The sequence below is a fragment of the Aegilops tauschii genome, chromosome 7 (genome assembly GCF_002575655.3).
Source record: "Aegilops tauschii subsp. strangulata cultivar AL8/78 chromosome 7, Aet v6.0, whole genome shotgun sequence".
NCBI classification, from domain to species: domain Eukaryota; kingdom Viridiplantae; phylum Streptophyta; class Magnoliopsida; order Poales; family Poaceae; genus Aegilops; species Aegilops tauschii.
In genome coordinates, this window is record NC_053041.3 from 627191656 (window position 1) to 627212864 (window position 21209).

The 21209-nt window shown below is 49.9% G+C and overlaps 1 protein-coding gene across 2 annotated transcripts in view; it reads left to right on the forward strand.

Annotated features, from left to right (window-relative positions):
- Nucleotides 1-292: 292 nt before the first annotated feature.
- Nucleotides 293-21209, forward strand: part of LOC109746106 (uncharacterized) — a 32257-nt gene continuing 11340 nt past the window's right edge. For both annotated transcript variants that reach the window (XR_006666614.2, XM_020305223.4), the window contains exon 1: nucleotides 293-422. The gene's annotated coding sequence lies outside the window, so the exon portion shown is untranslated. The remainder of the gene's footprint in view (nucleotides 423-21209) is intronic.

Consider the following 21209-nt stretch of genomic DNA (forward strand, 5'->3'; position numbering starts at 1 on the left):
TCTTATTCTTAGTGCGAGACTCATCTTTATTCTTAGTGCGAGACTCATCTTTAGATTTTAGTCGTTGGAGCAGAGCTATACACCGGAGAAGAAATTAAGTGGAGTAACAAATGATCATGTTTTCAATCCGCTTTGAATGGTTCCTCCATTGGACATGGTCTTATTAACATAATTAAAGATATCGGTATCACATTTGTCCTCCGATGGAACCTTTTTACAAGTATAAATGGCCTGTAGCAAGTCAACTTTGTTTGTTTATTAATTAATTGGGTGTCGTGCGCCCAACGAACACGTTTACCTCAACTACTCCACATCGCTGGATCTAAAAGGCTCCTGCTGCTGCTGGATGAGACTCTCATAGTCATCGCCAAGGAGCAAACAAGGGGATCGATCATCGCGCGCCTTCCATCTTCTTCCTGCAGGTTAGTGGTTAATACACGATCTACTTATTCGATTCAATTGTACCCGCACCTACTGTTTCTCTACCGAGTAGTTCATGCATGGGGCCGAGCGGGGAATAGCTGGCTGGTTTCAATCTTAATTTGCTCTTTCAAAAGAAGTTAACTGATGCAGAGACCGAGGGTAAGCCTCCTTTTCCAAAAAAAAAAAGTTAATTGATCCGTTAGCGGAGGTGCAGCAGCCATCGATGCTGGATCTCACGCTGCATAGGCCTCTGGACTGGAGCCGAACAGTGGAGAGGATGCATGGACATGTACTAGCTGCGCATGTTAATTAGGCGTATTCTCTCGTCATGCATGAAGAAGACGATCATCAATCGTCTCGGATAAGCCAGCTGGGTTGGAGGTAACATCAGGATGAGTTCTAGTGCTTGCTAGTTTGTTTGGATTGTTTTGCGGTGTTCTTTGATCAGCTAGAAGCCTAGAACACCATGCGGTCATCCCCTGGCCCGAAGTATATAGCAAAAAACTACCACATTACGGGCTATCGTTACGGAAAATTATCTTTTTTTTTCAAAAGTCTACCATAATTTTGGTTCGCTGTTTCAAAAAAACTACCATGTTACATTGATGACTATATTGATTAAGTTTAAGCGTGATTATGACAGGTCGGGTCCACTCGTCAAGTTGACCGTTAGCTTTCATCGTTAGGTTGACCGTGACAGGTTATGACAAGTGGGGCCATTTTTTAAAAAGCAATCGGGTCCCTTAACTTTTATATAAAAGCAATCGGGTCCCTAAACTTTTTTTTAAAAAAGCAATCGGGTCCCTATGGCTGTGGCGACGCCGGCCATGGTTGTGGCCGGCCATGCTGCTGCTGCTCGCCGTTGTGCTGCCTTCGAGTGCACCGCCACCAAGGGAGAGCACGGCGCCACCGTCGGCGAATTTGACGAGATGCGCGACAACGTCAAGCGCGACCACATCGGCGTCGGCGAGGAGCCCGGCTGCTGCTCCCGCTGTTCATGGGCACGGCGGCCCCGAGCTCCTACCCTAGCTGCTGCTCCTTCTACTGCACACGACGGAGGCGGCTGCTCATGCTGAACGCCGCGGCAGCGACGCTGCTGCTCCCGCTGTTCATGGGCACGGTGGCCCCGAGCTCCTACCCTAGCTGCTGCTCCTTATACCGACGGAGGCGGCTGCTCGTGCTGAACGCCGCGGCAGCGACGCTGCTGCTCCCGTTGTTCATGTGCACGACGACCCCGAGCTCCTGCCGGCTGCTGCTCCTGCTGCTGCATGCGACGAAGGAAGCTGCTCCTGCTGAACGTCGCGGCGGTGGAGCTGCTGCTCCCGCTGTTCTGGGCACGGCGGCCCCGGGCTCCTGGGCATGACCGGCGGCCTGCTCCAGCTGTGGGCGTGGTGGTCCGAGCTCCTGGGCATGGTCGGTGCGTGGCTGCTCGAGTGCGGGGAGAAGCTGTGTCTCGCTAGGAGAATGAGCGGGCACGAGGAGCGGCTGAAGGAAGCACGGGAGAGTGTCCGGCCAGGCGGCGGCGCTGGCCGGAGGGAGAGAGATAAGGGAAGGATAGGGAGAGAAGATAAAGAAGAAGAAGAAGAAAGAGCTGACATGTGGGTCCTATATAAAAGTTGACGGTCAAACAAACAGTCAACAAACGGTATGTTTAATAGTGGGCCCGACATGTCATAAACCCGATCAATTTTAAATCACATGGTCATTTGGGTTTTTTAAAACAGAGAACCAAAATTATGGTAGACTTTTGAGAAATTAAAAAAAGTGATAGTTTTTCGTAACGATAGAATGTAATGTGGTAGTTTTTTGATATATACTCCCTGGCCGGGCAGGGTTTTTGGACGGCTTGACAGGTGAAACCCCCAAGCCTGAGCCTGGCCGGGCCTATCGCTCGGTCATGTAGTTGTAATTAAAAGGCCTATTTCAAGACTAGGCCCCAGCAAACTGAGTAGACTTGCTCGTGAGAGAGCAACTAATTAAGTATGGCTTCTTCGGGAGCCTCCCAATGATTGAGGGAGTCCTGGATTAGGGGGTCCTCGGACAGCCGGACTATATCCTTTGGCCGGACTGTTGGACTATGAAGATACAAGATTGAAGACTTTGACCCGTGTCCGGATGGGACTCTCCTTGGCGTGGAAGGCAAGCTTTGCAATACGGATATGTAGATCTCCTTGTAACCGACTCTGTGTAATCCTAGCCCCCTCCGGTGTCTATATAAACCGGAGGGTTTAGTCCGTAGGACGAGAACAATCATACCATAGGCTAGCTTCTAGGGTTTAGCCTCTACGATCTCGTGGTAGATCAACTCTTGTAATACTCATATCATCAAGATCAATCAAGCAGGAAGTAGGGTATTACCTCCATCGAGAGGGCCTGAACCTGGGTAAATATCGTGTCCCCCGCCTCCTGTTACCATCCGCCTTAGACGCACAGTTCGGGACCCCCTACCCGAGATCCGCCGGTTTTGACACCGACATTGGTGCTTTCATTGAGAGTTCCACTGTGCCGTCATCATAAGGCTGGATGGCTCGCCTCGTTGTCAAGGACAACATCACCTCTGGGGGAGCCCTGGCTGTAGGCCAAACTCTCCGACTAGGCGGTTTCGTCATGACCGCCTGTTCGGCCGCTGCGCCGACGATGACTTCTCGGGTCATCGAAAACAGCCTTCACGTCGGCTCGGAATTCGCCGAGCAGTTGGATCCAATGGAGCTCTCTTCCTTGAACGAGCTCTTGGATCGCATCGCCGCCTTGGGAGTCACTACGGACTATGATCAGATCGGGCTTAAACCCGACCAAAGGGAGATTAACTCCTCGTCGGTCACCCATCAGATAGCGGTGGTGGAGGAGCAATGCGGCGATTCTTCCTCTATCTTGAGGACAAACTATGTCCGGATTCCCGAGCTCTCCGAGCCGGATACCCGTCTACGGGAGGACATGGCCCAAACCTTGAACCTAGAATCAGGCAGCAGGCCAGACCTATTGGGCAACATCCCGGAGCCCGATCTTCCAAGATCGGAAACTCCTCCGCCCCTGGGTCTCAGATCGGGTCAGGGTTTGGACCTAAATCTACCCACCCACCCAGATATAAGCGATCTTTCCCACATTAGACAAGAGCCCCAAGAGACAGTACACCACTATTGGGCCAGATTCCTCCTTGTAATGAGCAAGGTTAAGGACTGTCGCGAGGAAGACGCAATTTCATTCTTTTGCAAAAATTGCACGGACAGGGGAATCCTCAACGCCATAAGTCGCCGTGACATAGCACACTTCGCTGACTTGGCGGCCATAGTACGGAAGTACTGTGCGATGGAAAGCGCCTGGAAAACCCAAACAAAATTTTGGGATCCTCCGGCTCTGACAAAACCCCCAGTCCGAACTAAAAGGGTGCACTCTCGTAAGTCACCCGATCCAATTACAAAGAAGCAAAAGCCCACTACAGGGCGTGGAACCGTATTGGAGGGATGGCTTAATGGGCCATGCAAAATTCACAGTACAGCGGATACCATACCAACACACAGCCTTAGAGCATGTTGGGTACTCCTGCAGGTGGCCAAGAGCGGTGAGGATCTCCTCATCAACAATACCGCAGAGCACCATCCCGTGGAGAACAACAATACAGTATTGACAGTCTTCGAGACCTTCGCCTCAAATAATAGGCGCAAGCGAGCACTCCGCAGCCTTGCCGAAGTCTGCCACGTGACAGCAATAAATCCATGGAGCGATATGGCTACCACCTTCAATGCCAGTGACGAACCTAAATTCCGAACAGCCAGAGCACCAGCCGCCTTGGTCCTTAGTCCAATTGTGGACGGCTTCCGGCTTACTAAAGTGCTCATGGACGGCGATAGCGGATTAAACCTCATCTATGAGGAGACTCTTCGAAAAATGGAAATAGACAGAAGCCGCATTGAGCAAAGCAGCACGACCTTCAGAGGAATCATCCCTAGCCGGGAGGCACGATGTGCTGGGAAAATCACACTAGATGTGGTATTCGGCACACCGGAGAATTATAGGTCCGAAGAAATCACATTCCAAGTGGCCCCGTTCAATAGCGGATACCACACCCTTCTAGGGCGGGAGGCCTTCACGATCTTCCAAGCTATACCCCATTACGGGTACATGAAGCTCAAAATGCCCGGGCCCAATGGAATCATCACTCTAACTAGTGATCCAGACATAGCACTCCGCGCAGAAAATAAAACAGCCGCACTGTCCCTCGAGGCGTTATCCGAAGCCCTCGCGGCCGAGGAATTAACTGCGTTGCGCTCCACAGTGGACAGGGACGACGTGATACTTGACAAAAGATCCAAGTCCACCTCTTTTAAACCAGCGGATGAAATAGTCAAATTTCAAATCCATCCAACGGACCCTATAAAAACAGCATCCATCGGGGCACAGTTAAACCCCACAGTAGACGCCGCACTACGGGAGTTCTTGCGCGAGAATTGGGACATATTCGTCTGTCATCCTTCAGACATGCCAGGAATCCCACGCAGGCTGGCTGAGCATAGCCTTAACATTCTAAAGGGATTCAAGCCGGTCAAGCAAACTCTTCGGCGCTTCTCTGAGCCTAAGCGACAAGCTATGGGAGAGGAGCTAGCCAAGTTACTGGAGGCCGGATTCATTCGAGAAATAAAATATCCGGACTGGCTAGCAAACCTGGTGATGGTACCAAAGAAGGACAAATCCTGGCGCCTATGCGTCGACTTCAAGGACCTTAATAAGGCTTGCCCAAAGGATCCCTTCCCCCCTTGCATCGATCAAATTATCGACGCTACCGCAGGACACGACTCACTGTGTTTCCTCGACGCATACTCCGGATACCATCAAATAAAGATGGCGGAGTCCGATCAAGCTGCAACGGCATTTATCACCCCATACGGCCCCTTCTGTTTTAACACCATGCCTTTCGGTCTCAAAAACGCCGGTGCAACCTATCAACGCATGATTCAGACATGCTTGGAGACACAGATTGGCAAAACAGTGGAGGCATACGTAGACGATGTGGTCATTAAAACCAGACACGTCGAATCCTTAATAGACGACTTGAGGCTCACGTTCGACAATCTCCGAACATACGACATTAAGCTCAATCCGGAAAAATGCGTCTTCGGCGTGCCCGCCAGAAAGCTCTTAGGCTTCATCGTCTCCAACAGAGGAATCGAAGCAAATCCGACTAAAATCCGAGCTCTGTCACAGTTGGCCATCCCAACAGACCTCAAGCAAATCCAGAAACTAACTGGATGCGTGGCTGCCTTAAGCCGCTTCATCTCCCGATTAGGAGAAAAGGCACTGCCTCTTTATTGCCTTCTTCGACGCACCGAACACTTCGAGTGGACGGATGCGGCCACGGCCGGATTAGAAGAAATAAAAGCCGTTTTGGCCACAAACTCAATCTTGGCCGCACCTAACGTCGGCGAACCAATGCTGCTATATATAGCGGCAACACACCAAGTTGTAAGCGCAGTGCTCGTCGTCGAACGAGAGATGGACGGACATAAGTTCCCGCTTCAAAAGCCGGTATACTATGTATCCACTGTCCTCACTCCAGGCAAATCACGGTACCCATGGCATCCCGGAAACTACGACACTACTTTCAAGAGTGTTCAATCACGGTGGCCTCTGAAGTACCACTCAACGACATAATAAACAACCGCGAGGCCACGGGCCGGATTGCTAAATGGGCTATTGAGCTCCCCCCGTTCGACATAATATATAAACCACGGCGAGCCATTAAGTCACAAGTACTGGCTGATTTTGTCGCTGAATGGACAGAAGCCGAACTCCCTAAAGAGTACGACGCGTATTTTAATTGGATCATGCACTTTGACGGCTCTAAAATGCTGGCGGGTCTGGGGGCTGGTGTCGTCCTGACATCCCCCACCGGAGATACAGTCCAATACGTACTCCAAATACTATAACAGACTCCAACAATGCAGCAGAATATGAGGCCCTCTTACATGGTCTCCGGATGGCAGTCTCCATGGGCATTCAACGCCTGGAGGTGCGTGGGGACTCAAACCTCGCAATATCTCAAATAAATGGAGACTTCGACGCCAGGGATCCAAAAATGGCGGCTTATCGCAACGCCGTCCTCAAAATGTCAGCTCGGTTCGAGGGGCTTGAATTCCACCATGTGGCCTGGGAAAACAATCAGGCGGTGGATATCCTCGCCCGCATCGGCGCTAAGCGCGACCCTGTCCCACCTAATCTTCTTGGAAAGGCTGTTTAAGCCATCCGTGGTATGGGAAGGAGAGACCGGTAACAATAGTCCGGACCCGGCCACAACACCAGATACCGAACACTCTGACATAATCGGAGGCTCTGCTACCGAAATAACACCTTCCGCCCACATGATAATGGCTGTCATCGCCCCGTGGACAGAACCATTCATGGCCTACCTAACTCGGCAGGAACTACCCGAGGACCCAAACAAGGTGCGCTGCATTGTGCGGCGGTCTAAAGCCTACAAGGTCCACGAGGGAGAGCTTTATAAGAAAAGCGCTATCGGAGTCCTTCAAAGGTGCATCTCCGAAGAGGAAGGACGACAACTTTTGGCAGAAATTCATGCTGGACTTGGCGGGCACCACGCCGCAGCTCGGGCCCTTGTAAGCAAGGCCTTCCGTACAGGTTTCTACTGGCCGACGGCCCGAGCAGACGCACAGGACCTCGTCCAACGTTGCGTCGGTTGCCAGCTTTTTGCAAACCAAAGCCATATGCCGCCTACCGCTTTCCAAACAATCCCCATTACTGTTGGGAATCGTAGCATAATTTTAAAATTTTCCTACGCTCACCAAGATGCATCTATGGAGTGTACTAGCAACGAGGGGAAAGGAGTGCATCTACATACCCTTGTAGATCGCGAGCGGAAGCGTTCCAATGAACGTGGATGACGGAGTCGTACTCGCCGTGATCCAAATCACCGATGACCGAGTGCCGAACGGACGGCACCTCCGCGTTCAACACACGTACGGTGCAGCGACGTCTCCTCCTTCTTGATCCAGCAAGGGGAAGGAGAGGTTGATGGAGATCCAGCAGCACGACGGCGTGGTGGTGGATGTAGCGGGTCTCGGCAGGGCTTCGCCGAGCTTCTGCGAGACGGAGAGGTGTAACAGAGGAGGAGGGAGGCGCCCAAGGCTGTAGGTTGCTGCCCTCCCTCCCCCCCTTTATATAGGCCCCCTGGGAAGGGGGGGCGCCGGCCAGATCCCATCTAGGGTGGGGGGCGGCGGCCAAAGGGGGGGAAGGGGTGCCTTGCCCCCCAAGGCAAGTGGGAAGCCCCCCCACCCTAGGGTTCCCAACCCTAGGCGCATGGGGGGAGGCCCATGGGGGGGGGGGCGCCCAGCCCACTAGGGGCTGGTTACCTTCCCACTTCAGCCCACGGGGCCCTCCGGGATAGGTGGCCCCACCCGGTGGACCCCCGGGACCCTTCCGGTGGTCCCGGTACAATACCGGTAACCCCCGAAACTTTCCCGGTGGCCGAAACTTGACTTCCTATATATAATTCTTCAGCTCCGGACCATTCCGGAGCCTCTCGTGACGTCCGGGATCTCATCCGGGACTCCGAACAACTTTCGGGTTTCTGCATACACATATCTCTACAACCCTAGCGTCACCGAACCTTAAGTGTGTAGACCCTACGGGTTCGGGAGACATGCAGACATGACCGAGACGCCTCTCCGGTCAATAACCAACAGCGGGATCTGGATACCCATGTTGGCTCCCACATGTTCCACGATGATCTCATCGGATGAACCACAGTGTCGAGGATCCAATCAATCCCGTATGCAATTCCCTTTGTCAATCGGTATGTTACTTGCCCGAGATTCGATCGTCGGTATCCCAATACCTTGTTCAATCTCGTTACCGGCAAGTCTCTTTACTCGTACCGCAATGCATGATCCCGTGACTAACGCCTTAGTCACATAGAGCTCATTATGATGATGCATTACCGAGTGGGCCCAGAGAAACCTCTCCGTCACACGGAGTGACAAATCCCAGTCTCGATCCGTGCCAACCCAACAGACACTTTCGGAGATACCCGTAGTGCACCTTTATAGTCACCCAGTGACGTTGTGACGTTTGGCACACCCAAAGCACTCCTACGGTATCCGGGAGTTGCACGATCTCATGGTCTAAGGAAAAGATACTTGACATTGGAAAAGCTCTAGCAAACGAAACTACACGATCTTTTATGCTATGCTTAGGATTGGGTCTTGTCCATCACATCATTCTCCTAATGATGTGATCCCGTTATCAACGACATCCCATGTCCATAGTCAGGAAACCATGACTATCTGTTGATCAACGAGCTAGTCAACTAGAGGCTTACTAGGGACACGTTGTGGTCTATGTATTCACACATGTATTACGATTTCCGGACAATACAATTATAGCATGAACAATAGACAATTATCATGAACAAAGAAATATAATAATAACCATTTATTATTGCCTCTAGGGCATATTTCCAACAATCTCCCACTTGCACTAGAGTCAATAATCTAGTTACATTGTGATGAATCGAACACCCATTGCGTCCTGGTGTTGATCATGTTTTGCCCTAGGGAGAGGTTTAGTCAACGGATCTGCTACATTCAGGTCCGTATGTACTTTACAAATATCTATGTCTCCATTTTGAACACTTTCACGAATGGAGTTGAAGCGACGCTTGATATGCCTGGTCTTCCTGTGAAACCTGGGCTCCTTCGCAAGGGCAATAGCTCCAGTGTTGTCACAGAAGAGAGTCATCGGGCCCGACGCATTGGGAATCACCCCTAGGTCGGTAATGAACTCCTTCATCCAGACTGCTTCCTGTGCTGCCTCCGAGGCTGCCATGTACTCCGCTTCACATGTAGATCCCGCCACGACGCTTTGCTTGCAACTGCACCAGCTTACTGCTCCTCCATTCAAAATATACACGTATCCGGTTTGTGACTTCGAGTCATCCAGATCTGTGTCGAAGCTAGCGTCGACGTAACCCTTTACGACGAGCTCTTCGTCACCTCCATAAACGAGAAACATATCCTTAGTCCTCTTCAGGTACTTCAGGATATTCTTGACCGCTGTCCAGTGTTCCATGCCGGGATTGCTTTGGTACCTTCCTACCAAACTTACGGCAAGGTTTACATCAGGTCTGGTACACAGCATGGCATACATAATAGACCCTATGGCCGAGGCATAGGGGATGACACTCATCTTTTCTATATCTTCTGCCGTGGTCGGGCATTGAGCCGTGCTCAATTGCACACCTTGCAATACAGGCAAGAACCCCTTCTTGGACTGATCCATATTGAACTTCTTCAATATCTTGTCAAGGTATGTACTCTGTGAAAGACCAATGAGGCGTCTTGATCTATCTCTATAGATCTTGATGCCTAATATATAAGCAGCTTCTCCAAGGTCCTTCATTGAAAAACACTTATTCAAATAGGCCTTTATACTTTCCAAGAATTCTATATCATTTCCCATCAATAGTATGTCATCCACATATAATATGAGAAATGCTACAGAGCTCCCACTCACTTTCTTGTAAACACAGGCTTTTCCATAAGTCTGTGTAAACCCAAACGCTTTGATCATCTCATCAAAGCGAATGTTCCAACTCCGAGATGCTTGCACCAGCCCATAGATTGAGCGCTGGAGCTTGCATACTTTGTTAGCATTCTTAGGATCGACAAAACCTTCCGGCTGCATCATATACAACTCTTCCTTAAGGAAGCCGTTAAGGAATGCCGTTTTGACGTCCATCTGCCATATCTCATAATCATAGTATGCGGCAATTGCTAACATGATTCGGACGGACTTCAGCTTCGCTACGGGTGAGAAAGTCTCATCGTAGTCAACCCCTTGAACTTGTCGATAACCCTTAGCGACAAGTCGAGCTTTGTAGATGGTCACATTACCATCTGCGTCCGTCTTCTTCTTAAAGATCCATTTGTTTTCTATGGCTCGCCGCTCATCGGGCAAGTCAGTCAAAGTACATACTTTGTTTTCATACATGGATTCTATCTCGGATTTCATGGCTTCTAGCCATTTGTCGGAATCCGGGCCCGCCATCGCTTCTTCATAGTTCGAAGGTTCACCGTTGTCTAACAACATGATTTCCAGGACAGGGTTGCCGTACCACTCTGGTGCGGAACGTGTCCTTGTGGACCTACGAAGTTCAGTAACTTGATCCGAAGCTTCATGATCATCATCATTAACTTCCTCCCCAGTCGGTGTAGGCACCATAGGACCATTTTCCTGCGCTGCGCTACTTTCCGGTTCGGAAGGGGTGACTATCACCTCATCAAGTTCCACTTTCCTCCCACTCAATTCTTTCGAGAGAAACTCCTTCTCCAGAAAGGACCCGTTCTTGGCAACGAAGATCTTGCCTTCAGATCTAAGGTAGAAGGTATACCCAATAGTTTCCTTAGGGTATCCTATGAAGACGCATTTTTCCGACTTGGGTTCGAGCTTTTCAGGTTGAAGTTTCTTGACATAAGCATCGCATCCCCAAACTTTTAGAAACGACAGCTTAGGTTTCTTCCCAAACCATAATTCATACGGTGTCGTCTCAACGGATTTAGACGGAGCCCTATTTAAAGTGAATGCGGCAGTCTCTAAAGCATAGCCCCAAAATGAGAGCGTTAAATCGGTAAGAGACATCATAGATCGCACCATATCCAATAGAGTGCGATTACGACGTTCGGACACACCGTTTCTTTGAGGTGTTCCAGGCGGCGTGAGTTGTGAAACTATTCCACATTTCCTTAAGTGTGTACCAAATTCGTGACTTAAATATTCTCCACCACGATCTGATCGTAAGAATTTTATTTTCCTGTCACGTTGATTCTCAACTTCACTCTGAAATTCCTTGAACTTTTCAAAGGTTTCAGACTTGTGTTTCATTAGGTAGACATACCCATATCTACTTAAATTATCAGTGAGAGTGAGAACATAACGATATCCTCCGCGAGCCTCAACACTCATTGGACCACACACATCGGTATGTATGATTTCCAATAAGTTGGTTGCTCGCTCCATTGTTCCGGAGAACGGAGTCTTGGTCATCTTACCCATGAGGCATGGTTCGCACGTGTCAAATGATTCGTAATCAAGAGACTCCAAAAGTCCATCTGCATGGAGCTTCTTCATGCGCTTGACACCAATGTGACCAAGGCGGCAGTGCCACAAGTATGTGGGACTATCGTTATCAACTTTACATCTTTTGGTATTCATACTATGAACATGTGTAACATCACGTTCGAGATTCATCAAAAATAAACCATTGACCAGCGGGGCATGACCATAAAACATATCTCTCAAATAAATAGAACAACCATTATTCTCGGATTTAAATGAGTAGCCATCTCGAATTAAACGAGATCCAGATACAATGTTCATGCTCAAAGCTGGCACTAAATAACAATTATTAAGGTTCAAAACTAATCCCGTGGGTAGATGCAGAGGTAGCGTGCCGACGGCGATCACATCGACCTTGGAACCATTCCCGACGCGCATCGTCACCTCGTCCTTCGCCAGTCTCCGTTTATTCCGTAGTTCCTGTTTTGAGTTACAAATATGAGCAACCGCACCGGTATCAAATACCCAGGAGCTACTACGAGTACTGGTAAGGTACACATCAATTACATGTATATCACATATACCTTTGGTGTTGCCGGCCTTCTTCTTGTCCGCTAAGTATTTGGGGCAGTTCCGCTTCCAGTGACCACTTCCCTTGCAATAAAAGCACTCAGTCTCGGGCTTGGGTCCATTCTTTGACTTCTTCCCCGTAACTGGTTTACCGGGCGCGGCAACTCCCTTGCCGTCCTTCTTGAAGTTCTTCTTACCCTTGCCCTTCTTGAACTTAGTGGTTTTATTCACCATCAACACTTGATGTTCTTTTCTGATCTCCCCTTCCGCTGATTTCAGCATTGAATATACCTCAGGAATGGTCTTTTCCATCCCCTGCATATTGTAGTTCATCACAAAGCTCTTGTAGCTTGGTGGAAGCGACTGGAGGATTCTGTCAATGACCGCGTCATCCGGAAGATTAACTCCCAGCTGGGATAAGCGGTTGTGTAACCCAGACATTCTGAGTATGTGCTCACTAACAGAACTATTCTCCTCCATTTTACAGCTGAAGAACTTGTCGGAGACATCATATCTCTCGACCCGGGCATGAGCTTGAAAAACCAGTTTCAGCTCCTCGAACATCTCATATGCTCCATGTTTCTCAAAACGCTTTTGGAGACCCGGTTCTAAGCTGTAAAGCATGCCGCACTGAACGAGGGAGTAATCATCAGCACGCTGCTGCCAAGCGTTCATAACGTCTTGGTTTTCTGGGATTGGTGCATCACCTAGCGGTGCTTCTAAGACATAATCTTTCTTGGCTACTATGAGGATGATCCTCAGGTTCTGGACCCAGTCCGTATAGTTGCTGCCATCATCTTTCAGCTTGGTTTTCTCTAGGAACGCGTTGAAATTGAGGACAACGTTGGCCATTTGATCTACAAGACATAGTGTAAAGATTTTAGACTAAGTTCATGATAATTAAGTTCATCTAATCAAATTATTTAATGAACTCCTACTCAGATAGACATCCCTCTAGTCATCTAAGTGATACATGATCCGAATTTAACTAGGCCGTGTCCGATCATCACGTGAGACGGACTAGTCAAGATCGGTGAACATCTCCATGTTGATCGTATCTTCTATACGACTCATGCTCGACCTTTCGGTCCTCCGTGTTCCGAGGCCATGTCTGTACATGCTAGGCTCGTCAAGTCAACCTAAGTGTATTGCGTGTGTTCCGAGGCCATGTCTGTACATGCTAGGCTCGTCAACACCCGTTGTATTCGAACGTTAGAATCTATCACACCCGATCATCACGTGGTGCTTCCAAACAATGAACCTTCGCAACGGTGCACAGTTAGGGTGAACACTTTCTTGAAATTATTATAAGGGATCATCTTACTTACTACCGTCATTCTAAGCAAATAAGATGCAAAAACATGATAAACATCACATGCAATCAAATAGTGACATGATATGGCCAATATCATTATGCTCCTTTGATCTCCATCTTCGGGGCACCATGATCATCTTCGTCACCGGCATGGCACCATGATCTCCATCATCATGATCTCCATCATTGTGTCTTCATGAAGTCGTCACGCCAACGATTACTTCTACTTCTATGGCTAACGCGTTTAGCAACAAAGTAAAGTAATTTACATGGCGTTATTCAATGACCCGCAGGTCATGCAAAATAATAAAGACAACTCCTATGGCTCCTGCCGGTTGTCATACTCAACGACATGCAAGTCGTGATTCCTATTACAAGAATATGATCAATCTCATACATCACATATATCATTCATCACATCATCTGGCCATATCACATCACATAGCACTTGCTGCAAAAACAAGTTAGACGTCCTCTAATTGTTGTTGCAAGTTTTTACGTGGTTTCTAGGTTTCTAGCAAGAACGTTTTCTTACCTACGTATGACCACAACGCGATTTGCCAATTTCTATTTACCCTTCATAAGGACCCTTTTCATCGAATCCGTTCCGACTAAAGTAGGAGAGACAGACACCCGCTAGCCACCTTATGCAACTAGTGCATGTCAGTCGGTGGAACCTGTCTCACGTAAGCGTACGTGTAAGGTCGGTCCGGGCCGCTTCATCCTACAATGCCGCCGAAACAAGAAACGACTAGTAGCGGCAAGAAGAATTGGCAACATCAACGCCCACAACTGCTTTGTGTTCTACTCATGCATAGTAACTACGCATAGGCCTGGCTCATGATGCCACTGTTGGGAATCGTAGCATAATTTTAAAATTTTCCTACGCTCACCAAGATGCATCTATGGAGTGTACTAGCAACGAGGGGAAAGGAGTGCATCTACATACCCTTGTAGATCGCGAGCAGAAGCGTTCCAATGAACATGGATGATGGAGTCGTACTCGCCGTGATCCAAATCACCGATGACCGAGTGCCGAACGGACGGCACCTCCGCGTTCAACACACGTACGGTGCAGCGACGTCTCCTCCTTCTTGATCCAGCAAGGGGAAGGAGAGGTTGATGGAGATCCAGCAGCACGACGGCGTGGTGGTGGATGTAGCGGGTCTCGGCAGGGCTTCGCCGAGCTTCTGCGAGACGGAGAGGTGTAACAGAGGAGGAGGGAGGCGCCCAAGGCTGTAGGTTGCTGCCCTCCCTCCCCCCCTTTATATAGGCCCCCTGGGAAGGGGGGGCGCCGGCCAGATCCTATCTAGGGTGGGGGGGGGGGCGGCCAAAGGGGGGGAAGGGGTGCCTTGCCCCCCAAGGCAAGTGGGAAGCCCCCCCACCCTAGGGTTCCCAACCCTAGGCGCATGGGGGGAGGCGCATGGGGGGGCGCCCAGCCCACTAGGGGCTGGTTCCCTTCCCACTTTAGCCCACGGGGCCCTCCGGGATAGGTGGCCCCACCCGGTGGACCCCCGGGACACTTCCGGTGGTCCCGGTACAATACCGGTAACCCCCGAAACTTTCCCGGTGGCCGAAACTTGACTTCCTATATATAATTCTTCACCTCCGGACCATTCCGGAGCCTCTCGTGACGTCCGGGATCTCATCCGGGACTCCGAACAACTTTCGGGTTTCCGCATACACATATCTCTACAACCCTAGCGTCACCGAACCTTAAGTGTGTAGACCCTACGGGTTCGGGAGACATGTAGACATGACCGAGACGCCTCTCCGGTCAATAACCAACAGCGGGATCTGGATACCCATGTTGGCTCCCACATGTTCCACGATGATCTCATCGGATGAACCACGGTGTCGAGGATTCAATCAATCCCGTATGCAATTCCCTTTGTCAATCGGTATGTTACTTGCTCGAGATTCGATCGTCGGTATCCCAATACCTTGTTCAATCTCGTTACCGGCAAGTCTCTTTACTCGTACCGCAATGCATGATCCCGTGACTAACGCCTTAGTCACATAGAGCTCATTATGATGATGCATTACCGAGTGGGCCCAGAGAAACCTCTCCGTCACACGGAGTGACAAATCCCAGTCTCGATCCGTGCCAACCCAACAGACACTTTCGGAGATACCCGTAGTGCACCTTTATAGTCACCCAGTGACGTTGTGACGTTTGGCACACCCAAAGCACTCCTACGGTATCCGGGAGTTGCACGATCTCATGGTCTAAGGAAAAGATACTTGACATTGGAAAAGCTCTAGCAAACGAAACTACACGATCTTTTATGCTATGCTTAGGATTGGGTCTTGTCCATCACATCATTCTCCTAATGATGTGATCCCGTTATCAACGACATCCCATGTCCATAGTCAGGAAACCATGACTATCTGTTGATCAACGAGCTAGTCAACTAGAGGCTTACTAGGGACACGTTGTGGTCTATGTATTCACACATGTATTACGATTTCCGGACAATACAATTATAGCATGAACAATAGACAATTATCATGAACAAAGAAATATAATAATAACCATTTATTATTGCCTCTAGGGCATATTTCCAACAATTACTTGGCCCTTTGCGGTCTGGGGGCTTTATATGGTCGGACCCCGCAAAGGGGGAAGCCATAAGAAAAAAAATACTTATTGATCATGGTGGATAAATTCACCAAATGGATAGAAGCCAAACCAGTTAAAACGGCCGAATCCGGACCAGTGATAGACTTCATATCCGGGGTTGTACACCGTTATGGCGTCCCCCACAGCATCATCACCGATAACGGCTCGAACTTTACAGCCGACGAGGTAAAACTTTGGTGCAACAACATGGGCATCAAGCTCGATTATGCTTCTGTCTATCACCCGCAAATTAATGGTCCAGTCGAGCAAGCAAATGGTCTTATCATGAGCAGCATTAAACCCAGATTAGTGCGATCCTTGAAGGAATCCGATACGCACTGGGTAGAGGAGCTGGACTCCGTACTATGGGGGCTGCGGACCACGCCGAATCGCACTACCGGATACACACCTTTTTTTATGGTGTACGACGCAGAGGCGGTACTGCCCTGCGACATAATTCATGACTCACCTCGAGTGCGCATGTATGAAGAGAAAGAAGCCGAGCTTGATCGGCAGGACAGTTTGGACGCCCTGGAGGAGGAGCGTGACGTGGCAAAAGCCCATTCCGCATTCTATCAGCAACATGCTCGAAGGTATCAAAACAGAGAAGTACGGGCCAAAACTTATAACGTTGGCGAACTCGTTCTCCGCCTACCGTAGAAGAAAAAGAATAAGCTCAAGCCCAAATGGGAAGGTCCCTTCGTTATTGACCAAGTTCTGACCGGTGGAGCGTACCGTCTGCGGGATGCATCGGACAATCGACTCGAGCCAAATCCATGGAACGCAGCCAGACTCCAAAGGTTCTACGCCTAGTGCCGGACTCTATGTTCGTCTCCTTACCTCCGTCAATTTTTTATATATCCGTTATCTGTCTTTTATTTTTTTTATTTTTTCCCTTTTTCTTCAAGGCATTGAAAGGCTAAAATGTGTCTTGACTACACAATCTTGACGCGCTAACCGCGCACATTATACCTGGGGGCTTCTTATACAGAAGCTTAATATAACTATTTTCCGGGCTCTATGCCCCACACATGTGTTATCCTTCCACATGTACCTTTTTTCGCCATTATATGCATCAATATGACTTAAGTTTTGGCCAAGCTGGGTTGCCTGGCTCTTGTGTTTATGCCCTACGTTCCCGTTAATTCGGCTAGCGCATAAGGGGAGCACCTCTGCGATTGTTACTGCCGGGTCAGCCGGATGTGTACCTCAGACTGGGTGAAGCCGAAAGCTAGCGTTCTTAAGGGAATACTCGGTCGGTGAACAAAAGATGACTTTTATTTATTGTAATACATGCCCCCAGACGTTTATATCCCTGTGTCTCTTTTTGCAGTTCGGACATGCACATTAATGCATGCGTACCCAGGGAAAGGAACCCTTAACGGAACTATTCTCCCTGGAAGATGTTTCTTACTATCCATGTAATATAACATAGCTAGTTGGGTACTTGTCTGTTCAAGCACTTATGACCCCTACGCCTGGTTTCCACGCGTACCCCGGTTTTTACATAACTGAGCGGGTATTCGGATACACTCCGGACTGTCAGGTCCGGAGGTCGAAGCGAAAAGGTCCGCCATGACAAATGATTTACAATCCGGCTAGGGACAATACATGTCACTTGAAGTACACAGTCACTTAGACTGACTAAATTCTTCTTCTATACCATCCAACAGGCTGTCTAGCCTACAATCCTGTTGGGAATACTTTGCGGCTAATTCTACCTGGTCATACACCAAACTGACGGGGTTCTCTTTCCCATCAGACCCACAGGTCCGACCTCGGCCATGTGGTTCGGGTCAGCCTTGGTATATCGCGTCTTCACCATGGCCCAGGCTTCCCTTGCACCTTGTCGGCAGGCTGATATCTTCCATAATCGGAAGCGCCGCCGGGCACCCTTGAGCTTCTCTACAAGCTCCCCCATGCCTCCTGGCAGGGAGGCGGATGGCCACAAGGCTTAGGCAATGCCCTGCATCACCTGCCGAACTTGTTCGTGCAATTTTGAGAGCTCTGGCAGAAGATCACCTGCAGACCCGGGCATTTCCTCTGCGGGACGACCCGTCAGCATGCCTACAGATATAACTCCGTTAGCCGGTTTCTTCGCCGAACTCAATCAAAAGTTCGTTCAAGCACTTACTAAAAATGCCGCGTCGAAGCCTCTTATTCTCCTTTACGGAGTCAGCAAGTTGGGCCCGAACATCTTTCAGTTCAACACTCAGACGGATATTGGCATCTTGGAGATCGTTTTTCTCCCGCCTAACCTGCTTAAGCACGCGCTCGCCAGCCTTTAACTGTCGTTGAGCATGTTGCTCATCCCCTTGCACTATCTCCGGATTAACCCCGGGATCATCTGTAGAATCTATTGTTAGATTTGCATGCACGCCGCATACTAATCGGTACATGTCATTCTTTTTGATTGAGACAAGTGTTACCAGAGCGGGCCTTCTCGGACTCCTTCATTGCGGCAACTGCGGTCCGTAGCTGGGCTTTGCACTCTTCCAGCTCTTGAGACAATTGGGTATTCTTCTCCGTAAGAACCTGCACAAATAATGATCCTTAAATCAGTTGTTCAACTGTTTCAAGTCTCAGGGGCTACTGATATACATAATTATCAGATTTTCTTACCCGTATATCCTTTACATACTGGTCCGTGGCTCTGGCAAGACCATTTTCAGCAGCTCGGATGTACGCGTCTCCTGAGTTGAAGGCATCGAACGCCTCTTGGGAGAAACAAGCGTCGCGGAGTACGGCCCGGCGACGCCTGTGATTCATGGCACTCTCCACTTCGGAATTCGTAGCGGATAGCCTATCCGCATCCTCTGTAGGAGGAACATCCGGCGTTCGCCCCATGTTAGCGTCCGCCTCTATGTCCGGCTCTGGAGCTCGACTGGTGGAGGCGTGACCGGCAACCTCTCCGGATATAGTCCGGAGAGTGTTTTTCCTACTAGGAAACATGGACGTTATTATATTTTAAAAGACGGCAACCATAGAGCGGGGTTCTGTTTCATACCTCTGCGACGGCGTCTCAGTCCTGACCGCCTTCCTTTTAAGCCTACCCGGCTTCAGTACCCCTTGTTGGTGAGTTACTGCGGGTTCGGCATGGCGTCCCGAGGGCCTTCCCTGTAAGACACCATATGTGTGCGGTAGGTGAAGTGCAGAAAAAGGGATCCTTCTCGGAAGTTGGGACTCCGGTTTTACTTACATGCGATGCAGGGAGTAGTCCAGGATAATCGGATATGATGGCCACCATGGCGTCATCGCAGCTCAATTGATAGAACGTCCTGCCAATCAACTCCACAAATGTGTCCGGATCCTCTTCGAGTCCGGGGTCGAGGGCCCGGTCAGGGTCCTCTAGTTGTGGAGGCGGGCTGTGGACCTCCCTCACAGCTTTTCGCAGCTCCTGCTATGAAATAGCAAGGTAAATATTTATGACAAAGAATGCGGGAAGGTCCGGAGTAAAAAGTAGTAGCTCACCCAGTTTGGGGGGTTGTACATGGAGAATCCATCCCGTGGCTTGATACAGATGAACTCCTCTTCCTCTCCTTTGTATAAATCAGACAGTATTTTCGCTAGAGCAGCAACGGAGTCCGGACCCTTACGACCGCAGCGGGTGGCATCGTCTTCTCCATTGAAGTGCCACATGGGTTGTCCCCGATATTGAAGTGGCTGCACCCCCCGCATTATACATATTGACATAACCTCGATTATTGTCAATCCTGATTGGGCCAGCGTCTTTATCCGGCCCATCAGGTAAAGGACTTCTCCGTTATCTTCCTCCTGGGGGCTCCGAGGGCGCCAGCTGTGGCGTTTCTTCAATGGAGCGTTGTCGAACTCAGGAAGGCCCATCCGAATAGGTTCCGGAAGGGGGACGTCCTCCATATAAAACCACTCCGAAGGCCAGTCTTCGGATGTCTTCTCCGGAGTACCGGGCAGGTATCCGGTCCCGGCGATGCGCCATATCTCGGCTCCGCCCACTTGATATATTGACCCCTCCTGTGTACGGGGAACGAGGCAGAATAGCCTCTTCCATAGCTCGAAATGAACTTCGCAGCCCAGAAACAGCTCGCAAAGGGCGACATAGCCAGCGATGTGTAATATGGAGGCGGGAGTGAAATTATGCAGCTGGATGCCGTAGAACTCCAGCAGCCCGCGGAGGAACGGATGAATTGGAAATCCAAGCCCTCTTAATAAGTAAGGGACAAGGCATACCCGCTCCCCCATGGATGGGTTGGGAAAGCTCTCCGCTTGCTCCCCGCCATTGTAGGTGGCGAGCCCGGCTCGAACGGGGACCATATACGCTGGAGGGAGAAATCCCTGGGTCTGTAACTCTACTAATTGGCTGTGGGGGACGGGACACTTCTTCCAATTACCGGGCTTAGGGCTACGGGAGCGAGAGGGGGAGCTACGATGGCCGGCCATGTTGGAATGGATTTTTTCCGGGCGCACTCCGATGGATACTCGCTGTGGGAGGATGGTGTGATCTGGATCTGAGAATCCCCGTCTCTTTAATAGACGATTTACTCACATGGCTAGGGTGGCAAATGTAAAAATGCCCTGGCTTCTCGCATTCGCTCGACACGTGGAAGATAGCCATTATTAGGCGCGGAAGCCAAGGAGTGCAACATTTATGGGAAGCCGGACACTACTCAACAGGTACTCAGAATTTGGAGAAGAACCCGCCTTGCAATGCCGAAGACAATCTGCGCGCCGGACTCATCGCCATTGAAGCCTGGTTCGGGGGCTACTGAGGGAGTCCTGGATTAGGGGGTCCGGACAGCCGGACTATATCCTTTGGCCGGACTGTTGGACTATGAAGATACAAGATTGAAGACTTCGACCCGTGTCCGGATGGGACTCTTCTTGACGTGGAAGGCAAGCTTGGCAATACGGATATGTAGATCTCCTTGTAACCGACTCTGTGTAACCCTAGCCCCCTCCGGTGTCTATATAAACCGGAGGGTTTAGTCCGTAGGACGAGAACAATCATACCATAGGCTAGCTTCTAGGGTTTAGCCTCTACGATCTCGTGGTAGATCAACTCTTGTAATACTCATATCATTAAGATCAATCAAGCAGGAATTAGGGTATTACCTCCATCGAGAGGGCCCGAACCTGGGTAAATATCGTGTCCCCCGCCTCCTTTACCATCCGCCTTAGACGCACAGTTCGGGACCCCCTACCCGAGATCCGCCGGTTTTGACACCGACAACGATCACT